The 21280-nt window shown below is 39.1% G+C and overlaps 1 protein-coding gene across 3 annotated transcripts in view; it reads left to right on the top strand.

Annotated features, from left to right (window-relative positions):
* The first annotated feature begins 9508 nt into the window (after positions 1 to 9508).
* BMPR1B (bone morphogenetic protein receptor type 1B) overlaps positions 9509 to 21280 on the top strand; it is a 449057-nt gene continuing 437285 nt past the window's right edge. For all 3 annotated transcript variants that reach the window (XM_059887383.1, XM_059887375.1, XM_059887365.1), the window contains exon 1: positions 9509 to 9604. The gene's annotated coding sequence lies outside the window, so the exon portion shown is untranslated. The remainder of the gene's footprint in view (positions 9605 to 21280) is intronic.

Below are 21280 nucleotides of genomic sequence, written 5' to 3'. Positions count from 1 at the left end.
TTAATGAGTAGCCTTTCTCCAAGTGGTTTTCTCATCACTCAGGGGAAATAGGCTTTATGAGTGTTAACACCATTCAAACTATTGTCTTTGGTTTTCATTTGTGAACAGCAGACTATTGTCACCCAATGAACCAGGCTTCTTGTCAACTTTGAGACCTCTATCTTGCAGAGCTAGTACTTGAAATCTGAAAGATAATCTGTCCTTATTTCAGAATTCATGTTATAACATTACAGCTTAACTTCATTTATCTTTTTCATTATGACACACACATACCTTCAACACATATAGATCAGAAAAATCAGTATGATGCTAAATTGAGACCAGAAATATGTGATTTATCTTTGTATTCATTAACATGTGAAATACTGATTAATATGATACAAGTATGCTAAATGCTGAGAACACCAAAATATATAGTCCTGACCTCAAGAGGTCAAGGGCTTCCCTTGTGGTTCAGCTGGTAAAGAATTCGCCTGCAATGCAGGAGACCTGGGTTCGATCCCTGGGTTCGGGAAGGGAAAGGCTACCCATTCCAATATTCTGGCCTGGAGAATTCCGTGGACTGAATAGTCTATGGGGTCTCACAGAGTCGGACACAACTGAGCAACTGTGACTTTCAAGAAGTTTAGCAACTTGTAGAGAAAGATAAAACAAAAGCTTAACATTCAATATAATTTCAGTGCTTTAAAACCTTTAATAAAATGAAAGGGGATCCTAAGTTAAAGTATTTCCTCACTCCCAATTAATGTTGGAATTTTAATCAAACATAAAAATGGCGTCTTTAACAGTAAATGATGCTGATGGTGCTGTGTTGTCTGCATGGTAGTCTTCTCATAAACATTTCATGGTCCGTGATACCACATCCAAAGGCAATGGCAGTGAAGTAACTTTAATACAGAAAAAGGGTTAAAAACCTGCAGTCATTAACAGTTTACTCTTTTTGGTCCCCAACAGAACAACATTCTAAAGTAAGTCCATGGTTCTAGAAAGATCTTACTAACAGCAATGAGAACTAAACAGTAGATTCAGTTAGAGGTATTTTACTCAACCCATGCATCAGCTTGCACTTTTGACTTGTGACAGTATTTAGAAGATCTGGGGTAGAGGGTGTTCCGGTTAAGAATGTGAGCTCTTTGTCCTAAAAAATTTGGATTTAAATACTCATTCCAAGGTATGCTAGCTCTATATCTTAGCAAGTTAATTGCTTAAAATCTCAATTTTGGACTTCCCTGGCAGTCCAGTTGTTAAGACTTCCAGCTTCCCACATGCTAAGATCCCACATGCTGTGTGGCACAGCCAAAAAAAGGAAAAACAAAAACCCGCACACCCAATTTTCTTCATCTGTAAAGTTATGGAAATAATAGTGTCCATGATTAAATGAGATAAATTGCTATAGTACCTGGTACATAATAAACAGTGAACAAGTAATAGCCATTATTTATACTGTACTATTACTGTTCTTATTCCAGCTCATCTCTAATTTTATTTGACCTATAATAGGAGCATGTGTGAGAGAAGAATTTATCTGTTCTTATACTTCCACAAGAACATTTGGTGGGTGCAACAGTAATGTTATAAAATTGATGCATGTTTTCATGTTATATTTATTCATTCCTCATATATTAATCAAATGCTGAATATGTTCCAGGTTACTGATTGTGTGTCTGCATCCTGAAGGATCTCCTATTTACATCAGAAAGTATCCTGAAACACTCTGTGTTCAGATACGAGTGCTCTGAAAATTTGATAACATTCTCAGCAAATCATCAGATTTGCTGGCCATTTCTTACCATTTAGAGATGATAGTGATTATGGTCTGAATGTCTGTGTCCTCCCAAAATTCAGATGTTGAATCTTAACCCTTAATGGTAGTAGAGGTTGGATCTTCAGAAGGTAATTAGGTCAGGAGGGTAAAGCCTTCATGAATGGGATTAGTTTCCCAGGTGGCTCAGTGGTGAAGAAATCATCTACCAATTCAAGAGACTTGGGAGAGGAGGGTTCAATCCCTGGGGTTGGGAGGATCCCCTAGAGGAGGGCATGGCAACCCACTCCAGTATTCTTGCCTGGAGAATCCCATGAACAGAGAAGCCTGGCAGGCTATAGTTCTTGGAGTCACAAAGAGTTGGATGTGACTGAGCACGCACACACACGTGAAGGGACCAGAGCTCGCTCGCTCGCTCTTTTTTCTTTGCTATGTGAGAACACAGTCAGTCAGTCATCTGCAACCTGGAAAAGAGCCCTTACCGGATCTCAGCGTTGCTAGCTCCCTGATCTCAGACTCCAAGCCTCTAGAACTCTGAGAAAGAAAATGTTGTTTAAGCCACTCAGTCTGTGATATTTTTGTTTTAACACCCTGATTGGGCTAAGATAATAGTCTCCGAATTCCTGAGCAAGGACTGAAGAAACTTTGCCCCTGAGACAGTCACTCCCACACCTGACTGAACTTCCATTATCTGGGGTCTCCCCATCCGACACTCAATCCAAATTGCAGATTGGTCCGCCCATCGCTTGCCCCGATCTTACAGTTAATAAACTTGTTTTTTTCCTTCTTTTGAAAATCTTTTCCTATTTTTAATTTTTTGTTTTGTTTTTATAAATCCCTAGCAAAACCCCATATATCCTGCTTCCCAAACAACCCATGTGTGGGATGTTACTTGTTATTTCAGAACCTTTGAGTGGCTGATACAATTGGTAATCTATGTATGGTTCTAAAACCTGGTCTCATGAGTCTGACATAATTGTGAGATTTCATAGTTTTGTCTTCCTTTAACAGCAAAGATACATGGAACATCTATTATTACTAGACACTGTGCTATGTTAAGAATATAAAAAGGTATAAAATATGAGAGTGGTAGTGCCAAAGCTTGAGAAGATGTGACTAATATGCATGGGGAAATAAAAACATGTTTTGTGGGAAGGAAAAAAGACATTTGACTGGGACCTAGAAGGTGAACCTCAGATGAGGAAGGGATAGCAGTCAGGGGGCCTGATGATATACCAGGAGGGAGAGATGGTGGGAAGTGAGAAGATACTTGACAAGCAGCCTTGGAGGCTGGAGTGTTTGGCAAGAGATGTGGCTGGCATGGGATGCTGAAGTCAGGTTGTGATGAGCCCTGAAGTTTCTATTGGGATGCATAATTTGTAGGCAGAGGAGAATCCCACCATTTTGTAAGCAAGTGCGTCACAAGATCATCCACATTTCATGTGTTCAGACTTAATGTCTAGCTCAACTTAATGAATGGTGCTACTCGACAAAATCACAAATGCTGTGTGCTAAAACAGAATTCTGCCAAAAGAAAAGAGATATTTTCTAATTGTATTTATTTTTGACGGTGCTGGGTCTTTGCTGCTGTGTGGACTCTTGTACAGTTGCCGAGCGTGGACTTCTCCTTGCAGTGGTTCCGTTTGTTGTGGAGCACCGGCTCTAGGGCACAGGGCTTCACTTGTAGCACATGGGCTCAATAGTTGCAGCTCCCAGACTCTCAAGCACACATTCATTCAATAGTTGTGGCTCAAAGGCTTAGTTGCTCTGTGGCATGTGGGATCTTCTCAGATCAGGGATCAAACCCGAGTTTCCTGCATTGGCAGGCAGATTCTTTACACTGAGCCACCAGGGAAGCCCTGAAAAGAGCTATTTTAGAACGTAATTTTTTCTTGTTTCCTCCTTGACCTTTTGCTTCCTCATTCTTGCTATTTTTTGTTACTTGGAGGACTTGTTTTCTCTTTAGTCCTTTCCTCCTTAAACTTCAGTTCTGTCATTTTTCCTTTCCATTAATAGTAGTGTGAAATTTCCAGGATTTATTGAAGACTGCCCAGGAAAGCTGTGGCTTTACCCTGCAGTATGCCCTAGAAATAATCAACCTAGCTATTTGATTTTGTGGTATAGAAATCTGAATAGCTTTCAGTGTTCCAGTATTGATGTCTTCACATTATGTGATTTTAAAGCATAGATATTCTTGTAATTAGTAATGTTAATAAGAACTTCGTAAAATGTCATCTTTTAGTTCACAGGGTTATATTCAATATTGTTCTGACATTAACACAGTGTTAAATCTTTATGAATTTATTGACATGTAAGGCACAAAACTCTGAATTCCTGGAACAGAGGTTAAACTTCACTAGCTTAAAGCAGTTCTGTTTATTGGAGAATATATGACGGAAAGAATAGGCTTTTCAGGTAGTTTAATTGGAGATTTGCTCTTCATATGTTTTCATTTCCTAACTTTTCTTTTGTCTAGTATAAAAGGAAATAGTCGCCGTGTATTTCTTCCTGAGATACATGCTGTAAATATACTGTGAGTCATGAAAACACCAAGAGGTTCCAAGGCTGGCAAATCATTTTAGAAGGAAAAAACCATTGGGAACATGAGGCTCCAAAGAAACAGACGTAAAAATTTTTATAAGTTTCATTGCAGAATTTTTTCCTAATTTTTCAGTTTTAGGAATTATGTAGGTGTATGGGTCAGAGTGGTTCAGAAAGAAAAGATGCTCAGGCTGTAGAAATTTTTAAAAATTGAAATGCAATAACATTGTATTCAAATCCAATTTCAAAGGGATTAATTTATATCAGGCCCTGGATAATTTGGCAGCATATAAATAGGTATATATTATATCTGCTTTTATTAAGAAAAATTGGAACAATGCTGACAGTAAAAGAAAGTAAAATCATTTTAGCATTTCTACTTCAGATTTTTTTCATGGTTTATTTCTGTTTCAATTGAGAAATTCTATTTTTCTTGAACTTACATAGTAGACAAAATGAATTTAGTTCTAGTTATAGAACTTGAATCTGCCTTTTTCCTGTATGTAATCACAGTTGTTTTAAATAAATAGAACAGCAGAAAATACAGTAGATGTTTCAGGATACAGTATGGAAGTAATCTGTGTATTTTAATTGTGAGATTATCACAGACATGCATCAGTGAATTATCAACATATTCATTCATATTAAAGTTATTTAATAGCCATTTCAGTACTATGAGCCTTAATACTTATGTGAATTATATATGTCATATTTATGTTGTATTTGTGTTACTATTTTAAGTTACTAACCTAACTACATTAAATATAGACTTGGAAAGTAGAGAGGGGTCTTAGAGATTTTTGACTTTCCTTCCTACCCACTGTAGGAACCTTTTCCACAATATTCCATCTCCGCCTCAGCCTGAAAGCTTAGGAAGGGACTCTCACTACCTTATGGTGTAATCTGCTATCCCATGTGAAAACTTCTGACTTGTGCTAAATACACTCATATCTAGCTAGCAAAAGTGGTTGTGTTTTAAAAAAACATGTGGTTGCAGAGAGTAGTGAAAGACAAGAAAGGGATCCTCAGGAAGTTTACAGTTTGGCAGCTGGCCTAGCCAAAAGCTTTAAATGCTGACCCAGAGAGCGACATTTCAAAAGCCGCAGACCCTACTGCTTCCCACGTTCCTGGCATCGTCGGCTTTTAGCCCAGGTGCTAGTCTCTAAGAAGCTTGGGAAACTGTTTAACAAAATATAAAGGACTCAAGTGCTTTACTTTTCCATGCGTTCTAGGATCTGAATCACAGCTTATCTAACATTCAAGATCTTTAGGTATTTTTGTCTCGTATCTGATCATTGGATACTTAAAAATGTGCTTACTGCTCGAGTAGTTTAGTAATGCCGAATAAGCCTGAGGTGCTGTAGTGACATTGCCTGGGTTCATATCTTAGCTCTCCCACTTGGTAGCGTGGCCTTCAGCATGCTAACTTCTCTGTGACTCAATTTCCTCATTCGTAAGATTGGGAAGAAAATAGTACCTACCTTATTATAGATTGAAATGTGTTCATATGTATAAAGTACTTTGTAGTATGCCCAGCACACAGTAATTAATAAATTGGGCTTCTATTATAGAAGCTATACATGTTGCCAGTATTTACATTTTTAAGTTGGGTTTAAATACTCCAGTTGAGAGGTTTAATCTCGTATTTTGTGTATGTAGTCACTGCATTAGTAGTGGATTCTAAGAAAACCACAGTAGTATGAATTATAGGGAAAGAAAAAGATTTCTTTTTCTGGAATATTTCTTTCATCTAATTCCTAAGATAACTCAAGAAAGAGACTATTTTATGCCACATCTAGGGAGAAATAACTTAAAAACACACACTCCAGAATGTTACTTATGATGGTATACCTTTCTTAGGATAAAATAATAATGGTCAGATCCCTTATAGTTATGGAAGGGGGGAAATGGAAGAGGTAAAGATGTGGAAGTAGCGAAATCCATGAAGAGGAAACAGTTGGGAAAAAGGGAGGCTGAGATCACAGAAACAAGCTTACCAAATCACTTTCTCACGTGTATCCTATTCAGTTGCATGTAAATTCCACAAATAGGTTTGAGTCCAACAGAGCTGGGTAAATGTCTTATTCAATGGGAAATAAGCCAGCAAATTCCATGAGAGTTCTTGCTTTTGCTGCCCTGGGGTCCTCTCCTGAGATCCTAGGAACTTTTCCTTTACCTTTACATTTGGATAAAAAGAGAAACTGTGCTTTTTCTTAGATTTGTCATCTCACCAAGTAGCCTTTCCTTCCTCTTCTCAACAGCTTCTCCCTGAGTGGTCCCTGTTGCCTTTAAAAGGACCACCAGCCCAGGTTGCAAGGCCAAGGAATATGCTTCTACAGCTCAATGTACTTGAGATAAAGTATTTTTCCAAGTCTGCTGGTGATCTTGGTAGCCACATCATTATCTTGGTTCGGATCTTTTCTCTTTACACAGCAGACCCCTAACTGGTTCTGTGCTTCCATTTCTCCTTCTCTAGGTACTTCAAAATGATCTTCTGAAAGTCCCAGTCCACTATTTAATTCCTTGGTTTAAAAATCTTCATTGCTTCCACATCACCTGATAAGGAAAAATCTATTTCATTGGCTTATCTGACCAGGTCATTCCTGAACACTGAGATTCATCTCTTGTACCTTCTCCTGATAACTTGGGTAGCAGCACTGAGCTACCAAGCTGTGCCCTAAGTGTACTATGCTTTTTCATTCTGTTCCCTTTGCTTAGAATGCTTATTCTCTGTCTAGCCGCTTTTTGGTCTCTGAAGATCCTTCAGGGCCCTGATAAAATGTGGCTGTTCCCTGCAGTTTTTCCTGCCATTCCCAAGCAGAATAGTTCCTTTTCCTGTGTACCAGTAGATGTACATTCATATACTAATTACTGTATTTCTCTCAGAATATTCTAATTTAAAAAATATGTATGTATGTATGTTGTCTCTTACAGGTTTCAAGAAGGGACAGACAGAATTTAAAATCTGAGACACCAGTGCATGGCATACCATGGGTACTCAGTGAAAGTAGATTGTTGAATAGCTTATACCCCAGATTCCTCATCCCTGCCTATTGAAATGCTACCTTCCAAGGTGTACTTCAGTTTCCTTTACTGTCCTCTCTGATTCTCTCTCACCCAGAGTGCTTTTTAAAAATTTTTTAGATTTCTTCATTCCTCTGATTTGGAATTTTAAAAGTATGTTATTTAATCTGTCTTCCCTACCCAGAGATGCATATACTCTTTGAATTAGTGTGTTACGTCCAGTATACTGTTTGTTTGCAAGGATATTTGCTGAATAGATTTGAGTCCATTCTTAGCACAGTTTCTGAAAAGCTGTACCGTAACCCACACACTCTCTGCTCCAAAACTTCTTTAATGTGTCATTTATTTCACAGTAGTTTGTGAGGATTGAAACTCTTAAGAGGAAAAAATAGTCAAATCAAAGTTACCAGTAATTCACACAGTAGAGGGGATCGATTCAATCAGATTTATTTCCTCTTTAAACCTAGTTAATGTCAGAAGATGGAGATGATAGGAAATTTGAGGACACTGAGGAAGGTAATTTAGGAGCACAGAGAATTTGGTAAGGGTAAAATGTGTGGATTCTACCTTGGGATTCTGGGGAGAGTAAGATGATTACTTGTACTAAGGACTAGAATGTGGGTTGAGTAAGAGGGGTGAGGCGATGCCAATGACAAATGTTTTGGAAAATTTCTAGTGTTATACTCAGCAGAACTTTCCTCATTCAGTCTGGCACCAAGAACCAGAACGCAGGTTAATCCTGATAATATCATGGTCCAGATATGTATTGGGGGCAAATAGACTTCTGTGGGGACCTTAACATGTCTTTGGGGGAAAATATGCCTACATTTTACAGGCTCATCAATACATGCCTGGATGATACATCCAGGATGTATCATGGATGTATCCTGGATGATACATCACCTGCTCTTGAGTGGGAGTTGCATAAAATGTATTTATATATAGTTGAATTTCTTATAAGTTCAAAGGATTGTATTTAATGTTTAGCATAAAATCATTTAATGGGAATAATTTAAGAAAAGGGAGGAGGTGAAAAGAAAATGGTAGGCTAAGAATTAGACAATAGAGACATATGAAAAAAGTTGGAAAACTACATCAGAGTGAAATGGTATTAAATGATTTGAATCACACCCTTGGTGCCTAGAGAAGGTTTATCAATATATATGGAAGATGGAAAAATTTTACAAAAGGAGGAAATTAATTCTGGAGGGTAAATAACTGAAAGACACTGGGAGGAAAAAAGTATTTGGAAGTTATTAGATGTCTCCCTGTAAAATACTGTGGACAAAAGAGCTGATTTTAAAAAGTTAACTCTTATCCCCAAGGTTCCTGAAAGACTAGCTTAATTTATATTTACCTCCTTAGAAAATACTTCAACACTTAAAGATTTAGCAAGGAAATAACAAAGTAAAGAAGTTACATACTTTCCTGAAGTAAACATGCTGATTGTAAAATTTCATCAAATACAAATGGAAGATGTTTCCTTTTTTGTTTTTGACAATTTTAAAATATGTGAAGAAAGGAAATATTTCTTTTCCCTAGGAGGCCCACCTGTTTCAGGGTTCCTACACTCCTCGTCCAAAACTGCAGGCATAATTTGCCGTGTAAGTGTACTTTTTACGAGGTGTTTTAAAGTTTTTATCAACTTCTCCAAAGTGTCAATGGCCTTGATGAGTTTCAGTCCACTGCGCTAGATCAGTTTTGGGAGCCCCTTCCAAGCTCTCAGTGTACAGTAATCCCACCTTTGTTCCTCAAACTTTTTTTTTTTTTTTTTTTTTAAAAACCCCTTCTTACACATGACCGAGAAAGCATCTGTGATTGAAGCCGAGGTGAGGCTCTGAGAAGCAGACCGAGCTGGGAAGTGCCCCGCCTCGATTCAGGGGATGCGGGGCAGTAGAAGGGCGGGAGGCAGCCGGCTCCCCAAGTCCGCTCGCCCTTCCAGACACAGGCGGCGGCGCTGGGGCAGCTCCAAGTGCGTCGAGAAGTGTAATCCCTCCGCTAAGTACTTGGCTCTCAGGCTCCAATCACTAGTGGGAGCTGGAGAGGGCAAGTGAAAAAAAAAAAAAAAATTCCAGAGGCAGCAGAGGAGCTAGAGAGAGAGGAAAAAAAAAAAAAGTCCCGAGGCGGCGGCAGAGCGGCCACGGCGGCCAGAAGTTGACGGCGCGGCCGTGCGCGGGGCGCGGAGTGGGCGCGGGCCTGCGGGGCGCCGAGACGGGCGGGGACCCGGGACTGCGGGGCGGCGGCGCCGAGGACGCCAGTGCCGGGGCGCGGCGGCGGGTAAGGCGCGCGCGGGCAGAGGACCGGAGGGCGGGAGCCCGGCTCGCGTGCGGGGGGCCGTGGAGCCGAGCCGAGCCAAGCCGGCGCGATCAGGCGGGCTGAAGGCGGTGCGGGACGGGCAGCACCCGGGCGCAGGGCTGGGCGGGCTCGCCGATGAGCGGAGAGCTAGCCGCACGCCGTGGGGGCGGCGGCGGCCGCCCAGGGGGCTTTGTGCGCGGGCGGCTCTGCCGGGATCCCCGGCCCCAGTGCCTCAGTCCGGGGGCAGAGGCGGCTGCGGGTGGGACACGTGCTCGGGGTCGGGAAGGAGGGACGCACCGAGGCGGGGAGTCGGGACCTGTGCGCCCAGGGAGCGGAGGGATGGCGGGCGGGAGGGCAACCCTGGAGTCGGGGAGACCGGGGGAACCTAGCCGCCGCTGGAGGCGCCGAGCCCGCCGAGACTGGACTTGGGGGCCCCAGCTCCGTGTGGAGCCACCTGCCCCGGCTGCCTCCCGAGACAGCCTGCGGCGGGAGAAAGTGCGCAGTGGGCCGGTCCAGTCGCCTGGGACCTGGCGACACTGCCCCTGGGGCCCCTCTTCCTGTCTGTTGCTCTCTTACAAGTTCTCAATGTTCCTCTGCCTTCTTCCTTCCATTCTCCCTCTATTTCTTTCTTCCTCTCCCCACCCACACACTCTTTCCCCCTGTTTCTTTCTTGTCATCGTCTTTTCTGTTTCTCAGTGTGACCCTGCCTATCGCTTTATCTTCCACCCAGCCTCCCAGACTTTTGCCTCTCTCATTTAGAGGCTGACTTTCTGCCCCTTGTCTCACTCTCTCCTCTCCGCACCCATCCATCTACTCTCCCGTTTCTGTCAGGGCTCCGTATTTGTCAGTCCCTTGCGGTGTTCGGATTATTTGACACAGAGAAGATCCTCTGGAAGTTGTCTGGTGTGATGCCTTATTCCTTTTGAGCCGCACCTCTTCATCTGGGTCTTGGACCCTTCCAATTTGTTCTCCACGGAATGAGAACACTGGTTTCCTTGAGTTATTAGGAATTGTTCTTAGTTTCCTTCTCACCAAGGTGAGGTCAGTGACAGAGCAGACACAAAGGTGCCAGTGAAAGAAAACAGAAGAGAGCTGCTTACTGCCCCTGACATATAAAGAGAATGTATCAGATGTATCCACAGTGAAGCAGATCCACCTGAGAAAAGGCTCCTAGATTCTGGAGAGAAACACAAGAGGCTCCATCAGTAACGAGAGGAGTTAGCTAACAAGTATTTGAAAATAATTTGAAAGAGCGCTTAAGGAAATTTCTCCCTGTCCTAAACTGTTGCCAACTAATAACTGTTTTTCTTACATACTTTTTTTAGGATCCTAGTGACAGCTCTCCTAATTATTGTTTTGGGAAAATCATGGGAAATGTCCTGTGTCAACTGAGACATTTGTCTTTAAGAAAATATTCAGTCTTTGTACTCTTATACCTCTTTACACTCTAGTGATCAAGAAGAATTATTTCTAACTGCAAATAAAATAGAAAAGGATTTGTCAGTCCTTTTAAAACACGAGACATTCCAGAGATCAATAATTTCTTTGGAAAACTTTCACTACAAGGATGTTTTGAAGGATATTACATCTTAGTGAAATATGCAAGTTATTACACACTTAGATCATTGAACGATGCCAAAGAAGAAAAAAAAAAAGATTGCATGCTATAAGCAAATCATAGCAGTGATGGTTTTTTTAAAATTTTTATGGGAAACATAGCTGGAAATTAATTGCTCTGATTTTCACTGTTTTCTTTAGTCATGCATAATGTACCTTTGTTTTTAGCAAAATATGGCCTAGGGCTACAAAACTTGATACAGTGTGTTATTTGTCCAATCTGAATTACCATTTAGAAAAACCACCTTTTCCTTTTGGTCACAAGATATGAGTTGATATGATCTCATTACTCATGTGCTGGGGTCTGTTGATGAATTTTAATGGCACTGACTTGTGATTTTAAATCAAAATGTTAGTTTTTGGTGAGTTAAAGTCTTGATTTATGTCATGTTAGTGAATCATCACTATTTATAGGGGCTTTGCCACCTTGTCTGCCAGGTGCTACACAGCGTTCAGCCTGGGCAGGGTTGTCTGAAATTGCCTGTTAGATCCGTGCTCCTGATTGATGTGCTGCCTCTACTCATGGTGTGTTCATATATGCCCTTCAGAATGTTCTAGTTGTTAAAGATTTATCAAAAAGAAATTGACTTATTTTTTTCTTCATAAACTTTGAAAACTGTGTGAGATGGCCTGATAACTTATTTTTGTTACAGTAAATACTGATTGTATTATTTACTTAAAAGAATAAGGCAGTTTAAAATGTGATTTTTTTTGAGGGGGATACATAGAGTGCCCTTCACTTTTCCTCAGCACTCATATTTATTTAAATCTAAAATCAGTTTTCATCTACTCCAACCTAGCACAGCCTTCCCTAATTTTTTTAAGCCACCTTATCTCTGCCTCTCTGAGATGGGATATTGTCCTTTTCTTAGCTTCTCTGGGTTTCAGATGGCCCAGCACAGTACCTGCCACATGACACTCAAAAAATCCTTCGAGAATGATTTGTTCTCTTCCAATTTGTCTCTAACTTGTGATGCTTACATTTTGTAGATGGGGTAGCTCCAGGGAAATACTTTAGCATGGTATAATAGAGCATAGACTGAGGGTTGAGTCCTCAAGAGCATCTCACCACACGTTAATATTAACATTGAAGCAGACAAGCCCCAAAGAATTTGAAAACCATGCTCAGAACTAGACAGTGAAGTCACGTGGGCCATAGAACTGAGACCTTATATTCACTGTGCCACAGTTTTTTTTTTTTTTTTTTTTTACTGGACTCATGCCTGGCTTTTTCCACTTGAAATGAGTATATCTGTCTGTTATTAGAAGCAAACAGTTACTTAAACTCTGAAGATTCTTTCTCAGGCAAACCAATAAGAGTCATGTCTGAAATGTATCAATTTGCAATAACTTACAATCATATTCTACATATGCATGGAGGTAATCGTTCAGAACATTGCCTAAGTGCTCTTAGGTGTTAAGCATTATTTTGGATGCTGTGTCAGCTTGTGCAGACTGATTATTTCTACCTGCAAAGATGATTTAAGCTCTCTGGACTTAAACTGTCTCCTCTGTAACTTCCAGTGTGTATGTTGAAGAGGGCCGAGGAGAAAAGAAAGGAAGTTTGGACCAGATTAAGGGCTCTTTTTGAAGTCTCTTCAGAGACCACCAGTTGAACTCCCAGAACAACTGCAGATTCATCTGTTTTACATATCAGACTTCTCTGTGAGCTTTTGTTTGAAAGAAGGCTAACACAGTTTAAAAAAAAATCTTGAAGACCGCTTCACTTGATGTTTTCCAATCTTCCTTCCAGTTCTTCAATTTAATGATCAAGATCATTTCTGGGTTTTAATTCTGGGTATCTGAAGGATGGTTGATAAAAGTGTTAAGAGTAGAAGGAGAAACTGCGTTTGCCTGAAGGATACTAATTTCAGGTTTCCATATGCCAAATGTGATGTGATGGCAGAAATTGAAGTAGAAGTGTTGCAGTATATAGAGGCAGGCCAGAATTCAGGGAGAGGAAGGGGCCAGAGCTAGACATAGAGATTTAAAAGTCATTCACACTGAATTAATAATTAAAACTAAGGAAAATGGAAACTTTTTAGGGGTAGTCTGGAGAGAAAAATGAAGATTTGGAGTGGAAAAGAGGGACATTTTATATTACTTCTGATTATTTTTAAAGTTCATCTTTAGTATTAAAAAAGACCTTTGCTGTCCACCTGAAACTATCACAACATTGTTAATTGGCTATACTCCAATATAAAATAAAAAATTAAAAAGTAATTCATGGTTTACATCCAGCAATAATCTGTTTTCATGAATTTTAGAACATCCACATACATGCTAATCATCTTAATTACATTCATTTTTACTTAAATGTTTGTGCCTGGCATTACTGTATACTTCGGGACATTGCAGCCAAGAGAGACATAAGACCCTTGCTGTCATTGAACTCTCATTGTAGAGAGTGAAAACAGTGAATTATAAACAAGCACATAAGATAATTTTCAGTGGTATAAATTGCCATTATGAAAATAAGGCAGGGTGATATGATAGTTCAGTGACTGGGGCTGCTTGGTGTGAGGTGGTCAAGGAAGGCCTCTTTAAGGATGTTTCTAAACAGGAAAGAGCCAGCCCAGTGAAGATCTGGGAGAACTTCTGTCAGTGAACTTCTGGGAATCATAAGGCTTTCACTATAGCAGCAGCAGGCTGGGCACCCTGGCAGTCAGGGGAAATGGTAGAAATGAGGTCAGAGAGATTGCCAGGGTGGTGTTAAAAAGTATGCATTTTATTCAAAGTACATTTTATTGACCTACCCAGGAGGATTTTAAACAGAATTGAATGAATGTGACTGTAGTGTGAGCAAGCATGTCTGAAGATGATGCAGAAAGCTGTGAGAAAGATCTGGCTGAGTTTGGTGGTTTGGCCAAGGGTGGAACCCTGAGAGATTGATCAGACATTGTTCTTATCACTGAGTAAGAGTCGCTGGGTTGAATCATGAGTCATAATGTGTGGCCTCCATCCACTCATCACTCTCCTGCCCCCACCATTGGTCTATACTGCAGCAGTCCACTGGTTCAGTAGTTGCTTTTGCTTTGAAATTGCAGACCTTAGTACCTCACAGTTCCCACATGTCACCTCTTTGAAAAATGTTAGTTGCTCAGTCATGTCTGACTCTGAGACCCCATTGACTGTAGATCCCCAGGCTTCTCTGCCCATGAGATTCTCCAGGCAAGAATACTGGAGTGGTTTGCCATTCCCTTCTCCAGGAGATCTTCCCAACCCAGGGATTGAACCCAGGTCTCCTGCATTACATACAGTTTCTTTACCATCTGAGCCACCAGGGAAACTTCATGTCACCTCAAGACCTTCAAATATGTCCTGGGCTGGAAGCAAGCTTCTTGACTCCAAGGCTGCAGAATGCATTGGGAAGTGTTGTGGCGGGGTTCTTTCAGACTCAGAGTGAGCCTTGGACTTCCTGGGGATGCTCAGCTAACCTCTCTTCACTTCAGTATACATCAAGTTTGTGTTCCGGTTACAAACGAAAGGAAGCAAGTTGGAATTTCTCTGATCATGTTAGTGTGTCATATTTTTCTGCCCCTCAGCTTTGAAAACTTTGTCTGCTTCTTGAAAGACTTCACTGTGAAGTCCACATTTTAGATTTAGGTCTCATCTGTCATACCCCAGCCTTTGCAAAGAGCATACAGTAAACATTCAGTAAATATGTGTGGAATGCCGTTGGATGCAATCTACTAGAGACCCCTAGTTTTGATTCCTCTGACTTTATTTTTTCTGTCTTTCAACAAGTATATGGCTGCATGTGCCTTCAGCTTACAAGGTAATAAGTAGCAAGTTTGGAAATGATTTTTCTGCAGTTTGCATTTACTTACTGGCTGAAGGAAAAGAGATACAATCCAATATATCTCTCTATAAGATTTCTTGCCTGGCTGTCTTAAGATAAACATTTTAGTCATTTTTATAGCAGTTAGATAGATACGGGTTTAAACAAGTACAGACACATCTGTCATTCGTTAATTTGTTGATTTATGAATCTGAGGTGATTCCAAGGAGGTCTGTAATGATGGTGCCTTTGTCTAAATTAATCTCTTGATAGAGATCAGTGAGTTTTATCTAACTAAAAGAGTTTACAACCATCTGTAAAAGATATTAAATTATCATCAGTATCTTTTCTGGAAACAAGCTACTTACTGTTCTGCTGTTGTCCAATAAGCATTTAGCCACACTGGTACACATAATGGGGGATTATCCCTAAATCCTTTTGTTAACAAGTGTGTTCTGCTCAGATGGGCTTACAGGCAAGTTGGTTGGTTGTATCTAGCAATTCCACTTCACTGTTTCTTTAGATTCTTTTCAGTTAAGCTGTCTCTTCTGTATCTGAATGTCCTCTCTTCCTGTCTAACTTCATTTTGCTAAAACCTCTTGCATTATAGCCACTGGCTTCTGTGTGAAGTGCCTTCTGTCTGCCTCTCCAGGTCTGCTATCAACCCTTTTACTTTATGTCCTCTGTCCAGGATGATACCTGGCTGAACTGTGTTGATTTCCAGATGGCTTATGTCGCTGGGGACCTCCGGAGAAAGATTAGAGGGACAAGGGTAGAGAAACGGGTATTGATTCTTTGGTGTGCTCCAAGTTGATGGATCAGCCTGGGCTGCCTGTGTCTCTGCTCAGAATGTCACTTCTGCTTTCAGCTAGTCTTCTCTGTGTCAGTTTCTTTCTCAGGACTCCAATAATCTCTGGAGTTAGCTCCTCTGTTTTTATGCCCCTGATTTATTGCACTATCCTTCAGGTTCTTTTACACTGCACCTATACCTTATTAAATTGTTTGCAAATAAATCCTCTTCAATTTTTCAGAAATTTGTAATGATTAAGGTCCTGTTTTCTGTTGATTAGCTTCTGAAAAGCTGCCTCCTTTTCGGAGCCTTCTTCAATTGATAAGAGCAGTCAACTCCCTTACCTTGTTGGACACCCACTTTCCACCAAATTTACTTTTCTATCCGTGCAACAGTGACACAGAAAACTTACACTGTTCTTATATAAATACTTTTCTCTCAACCAGTTTATTGGTTGCAATTCTTTGCTTTATAGTCTGTAAATTTTCACATATGTGCTTTGGTTTCACTCACTCTTTTATTCATTTATTAACATGGTACATACTTACAGAGTTGCTACTTAGAACTTAGAACAATGCACTGTACTCAGCGTAGGTACAAAAAGGCAGATGTTTGTCCTTACTTGGATTGAAGACTGGGGAGGAGACAAGAAGTAAAAAACTCAACATTATATTTACCAATCAAGTTTGTGATTTATTCAGTGACCACAGAGAGCAAAAACAGTCTAACCAAATTTCTCTTGTTTAGCAATTCTTGAAATTTTTAGGTCAAACACCATGGCAAGTTATTTCTATCTCATCACGTATTCAGTGAGAAATTGGAGTTCGAAGCACTATGAGTTTATCCAACTAATTCAGATACACAGTTTACATATACTAGTGTATTTTAGTTGATTGCGTTGTTTTCATGATATGTTCCGATGGAACAGAGGTTTTTGGGATGTCAGGTTGTATAGCTCAAGAAGGGTCACGTGGGTGGCAGCCTAGCCTACTGCTGAACTGTGAGGGCTCTGGAGTTTGACTGCCTTTTCCTGTCACTTAATAGATGTGTGGCCTTTAACAAGTTGCTGAACCTTCTGTGTTTCAGCTTCATTATCTGTAAGATGGAAATGGCAATAATAATGATTATGTCCTCGGTTTGAGGATTAGAATAGTGAATATTTGTAAAGTGTTTAGAACAATGTCAGGTACATAATAAACACCACAGAGGCATTCAATAAGTAAATGAATGATCAGAGAAGTCTGGGAGTTGCTGATATGTTTAAACTGAAGCCTTGTGTGAGCCTTAATTATGCTAATGTGCATTGTGACCATCCCCACAAGGGGTGTTTTGACCTTGGGGCTTATATTTATCCCAGCATATATCATTGGACAAATGTTCCTCAGAACAAACTTTTGGAAAAATTGATACAAATAATTGGCTAAATATTTCACCAATCTGTTGTCTCCTGAGAGATGGGACTTGTTCCTCTACCTGTCACACTTGTTAAAAGAGTGGGAATCCAGTTCTTGTTCCCCTTCCTTTCCCCCTTTTTCTTTTTAAAGGTAAAATGAATGATTTTCTTCATTACCAAGAGAAAGACTTTCTGCCTGTATAGATGTAAGTATACTCAGGGCCTCTGGGGCTCACAGAGCCAAGGTTTACAGTCTTCTAAAAATCTACTAATTGTTTTATTTTTCTAATAAAGAATGCATATTCCTTGAAGTGAACTTGGGAAGTACAGAGAATTCTAACAGTTAAAACCACTCTTTTCTACCACACAGATAGCTTATTAACTTTTTGGGTCTCTTTCTTTTTTTTTTTTTTTTAATATAATTAAGAGTATAGTATAATATGGTTTTGTGTCTTGCCTTTTTTTTTTTTTTTCACTTTACTTTATATATTATTCTCAATCCCAGACGTGTAATGACTTCTGGCCTTCAGATGATTGGTAATCTACATTTCAAAAGAGCTTCCTTCCTTACCTCCCCAGTTTGTGGCCAGAGACAATATGAAAATAAAATGGTGTATCTAGAACGAGTTTCTCATTTTAAGTATTCTCGGAAATTGGAACCACCTGGTAAGCAGCTGGCAGTTCTGTTTAAGAGACCTGGAGTAGGTGACCTCAGGTTGCTTCATTTATGAGTCATTCCAGTGTTCTAGCCGGCAGCCAGATGGACACACCAGAACCCATGACCAGGCTGCTTTGGAGGCAGTACTTAGTCATCCTGAGTGCCTGAGTGAACTTATATAATGTTGAGATTAACTGGGAAAAGTTATACAGGGAAACCTGAATTATTCCAGGATAAATGTAACCGTTACTCAATTTTTAAATGATACTTTCTTCCTTCCATTGCATGTTTGAGTTGTAGGATTCTAATAATATACTAATGTGTGGTTCTCTGTTTTATCTTGTCTTGTAATTTTATATTTTAAGTGAGAAACAATGTTGCATCTGTATGTCAGTACATAATGTAAAGATGTAAAAAATACTAAATGTTGTAAGTTTTACTCTATGTACTTTATTAAGTGAGGGATGCTGTTGTGGTTAAAATATGTCTGTTCAGTAAGTCCTTTCCCATTCAAAATATTTCAACAGTTTTGAATCTTTATCTCAAGATTAACTCAATCATGCTTTAAAACACTTATCTTTAACATCTGTAGCAAATGAAAATGTTTAAATTCTTTCTGAAGAAGAAAACCATGCTATACTGTTTAATTGAATTAAATTAGCTTTTCATGGAAATTTACCTAGGAGCTGTTTCTGGAACCAATTTGGAAAATGATCTTTGTGTTCTGTGGCATTTATGTTTGATTATGTTTTTTTTAGTAATTCTCAGTGGATGTGATTCACTCCTTGCTTCAGTCGTCAAACTCTCCCAATTTTTGTAGGCAAATTAGGCATTTCCTACTCCATAATTATGCATATTTATGGAATAATGTATGGTTGCTTGTTAAGTAAAGACAATATAAGCAATTCCTAATCATATAACTTAAAATTATCTAAATTTTTAAATCATTTTTAGCATTCCATAGACTATGTTAAAGCTGAGATAAAGTCATATATAAATTAACTTCTTCCAAAAATGTCTTCCAGTTTGTTTTGACACCTTTTACTAAGAAAAACAGGTGTTATTGTTTCTAAAAATAGCAGAAAATCTAAAACTTCTTGTAAATACATTGCCTTGAAACAGTCTGTACTTTAAGCACATCAAAGATGTGCCTACATTTTCTGTACTGCATTTTCTGCATTCTCTTAGATTGTTATTTCACAGAGTCATGAAGAATTTGAAAATTGCTCAGAAAAACTGAAGTTTCAGATTTTTCTAACTGAAAAATTTATCCTTCGGCATCAAGAGTACGGCGGTGTGTTTTATATGCTTGAACCAGGGCTATGACATAATACCTTTATTTCTTGAATACTTCCTACTTAGGAGTTTAAAGATATTTAAAGCATATTTAACTTTAAAAAACAAAACAAAAACAATAGCAAAAAATCTTTGCCAGTATCTACAATGATCTGTGTGTTGGAATCGCAGCTCGTTGTCTCCTCAGGTCTGTGAATACACGCATGCTCATTTCTGTTCTCTCCTACTCTCCACTGTCCCAGTCGTGCCTCCCCCCTTTACTTTTTCTCAGTTTTGCACTTGATTTGGAAATACTGTTTCCTCTACTTTTCCTGAGCCAGAGGGGATTAAAACATTCTCATTTCTATGATCCTTAATCTCCATTAGAGTATTTTCACGACCCTTTCTGACTTTTCCATCCTCTGATTGGAGTTTTGACTGAGTTAGTATAATTGGAATGATGACTTGGTATTCTGTAGACATAATCTTAAAATACTATAATAATGTTATGGAAATGATAGTAATAGCGAGATGAATTTTTATTTTATGAAATTACTTATTATATAATTTCACTCATACTATTTTTATGAAATGTCCATGCTTGAAACATTTAAAGAAATGGATTCTAGTGGCTAAAGTTAAAAATGGCACAAACATATGAAATGTATTGCTAGATATGGCTTGAATCTACAGTTTTCATTCCTTTATGCATTTCTTTGATATAATGCACTTATAGATGTTTGTATAGGTTTTTATCAGATACTATCTAGCTCCTCTTTTATTTGAGATTTTATGTATTTATAATTGTGGTTTGAAAGGTGTTATTAAGCATTCTTAGATGTTTTTCTAATAACTAACTAGCATGCAGCTGACTTACCATGAGACCATAGATTCCTTTTTTGGCTCATTTCTCCTAACCCTGGAAGGTATAATGCAGTTTAACAATAATATTTTACATCTTCAGTTTGTGAATAATGTCTTTTTTACAAATGGAATTGTTAAATATTTATGCAGTATGGATAAACTTCATGCCATATGTGTCAGAGATAACCTGAGTCTTACTCTAAGGGGAAAGATGTTTAATATCATGGATGATACACTATCAAAAAATAAACGCAGAACATAAACAGATGTAACATGGGAAAGACAGGGTGAAAAGTCGATGAGCACGTTGATGAGGTGCCACGGTGAGTCAGTCTATTATTCTGTCTTTAGGCGATGCCACTGGGGACTGTGTTAGGGAAGGTGTGACTGGTGTTCCATGATTTCACTTTTAAAATTTTGTATTATATCGGATATCTTAGTTTTCCTCAAGACACACCATTGCTCTCTTTTTGGAACTTATGAGAATTCTTCAGTGTAACTTCTTGACTTTATATTTGTATTCTAGTTGAATTGACAGCTGCAGTTCTTTAGCTCTGTATGTCTTGTCCGTACTTTCCTTTGTTACACAGAGCCTGTTGAGTTTTGACATGTTCAGTGTTTCCTTATAACCATCACCTGTCCAGACTGAAAGAATGCTCATCTATCTTGTTTTTCTTCACAGGTCTGTCCTGTGGTCCACTCAATCATTTATTTTTATTCACTTGGATTTTCCTCAGTTTCTAGATCTTTATTTCCCCTTCTTTCTTGGTAAAATTAGAATTATAATTTTTCATCCTTCAGTAGGTGGTGGAATGTTAGACTAGATCTGTGTGTAGTGTTTTAAGTAAAAATGAACTGTGGTTTTAAATTGGAGGGAAAAGCATGTTTTTTGTTCTTGAGTGATGTCAGTCCCATTGTTAGCTTTGTTGGCTGTGGGAACGCAGTAACACAGTGACTTCTGTGCTCCTATTTATGATATCTAAGGCCCATTTATCCTAAGAAGTACAGTCTCTCTGCTTCCTCCTTTACATGTCTAACCCTATAGTTTTCCACTTTAAGTCTTATTTGATGTCTTCCTCCTAGTAACTCATAAAGTTTCAGAAACCTTGTAGGTTATCCCACTGACTTGGCATCTCACATACTGGAAAAACTTAGTATCTTTTGAAATCCTGGAAAATTTTTTATCTACATTTCCTCTTCTACATCATTTAAAAAGATGTTGAATAAGACCACTTCTAGCACCTTCCCTATTTTTAGTTTTCTTGCCAAAATAATGTCTT

This window comes from Bos taurus, chromosome 6 (assembly GCF_002263795.3).
Source record: "Bos taurus isolate L1 Dominette 01449 registration number 42190680 breed Hereford chromosome 6, ARS-UCD2.0, whole genome shotgun sequence".
In the NCBI taxonomy this organism is placed as follows: Eukaryota; Metazoa; Chordata; class Mammalia; order Artiodactyla; family Bovidae; genus Bos; species Bos taurus.
The sequence above is the reverse complement of the archived record's forward strand: the minus strand, read 5'-3'. Positions and strand labels throughout refer to the sequence as shown.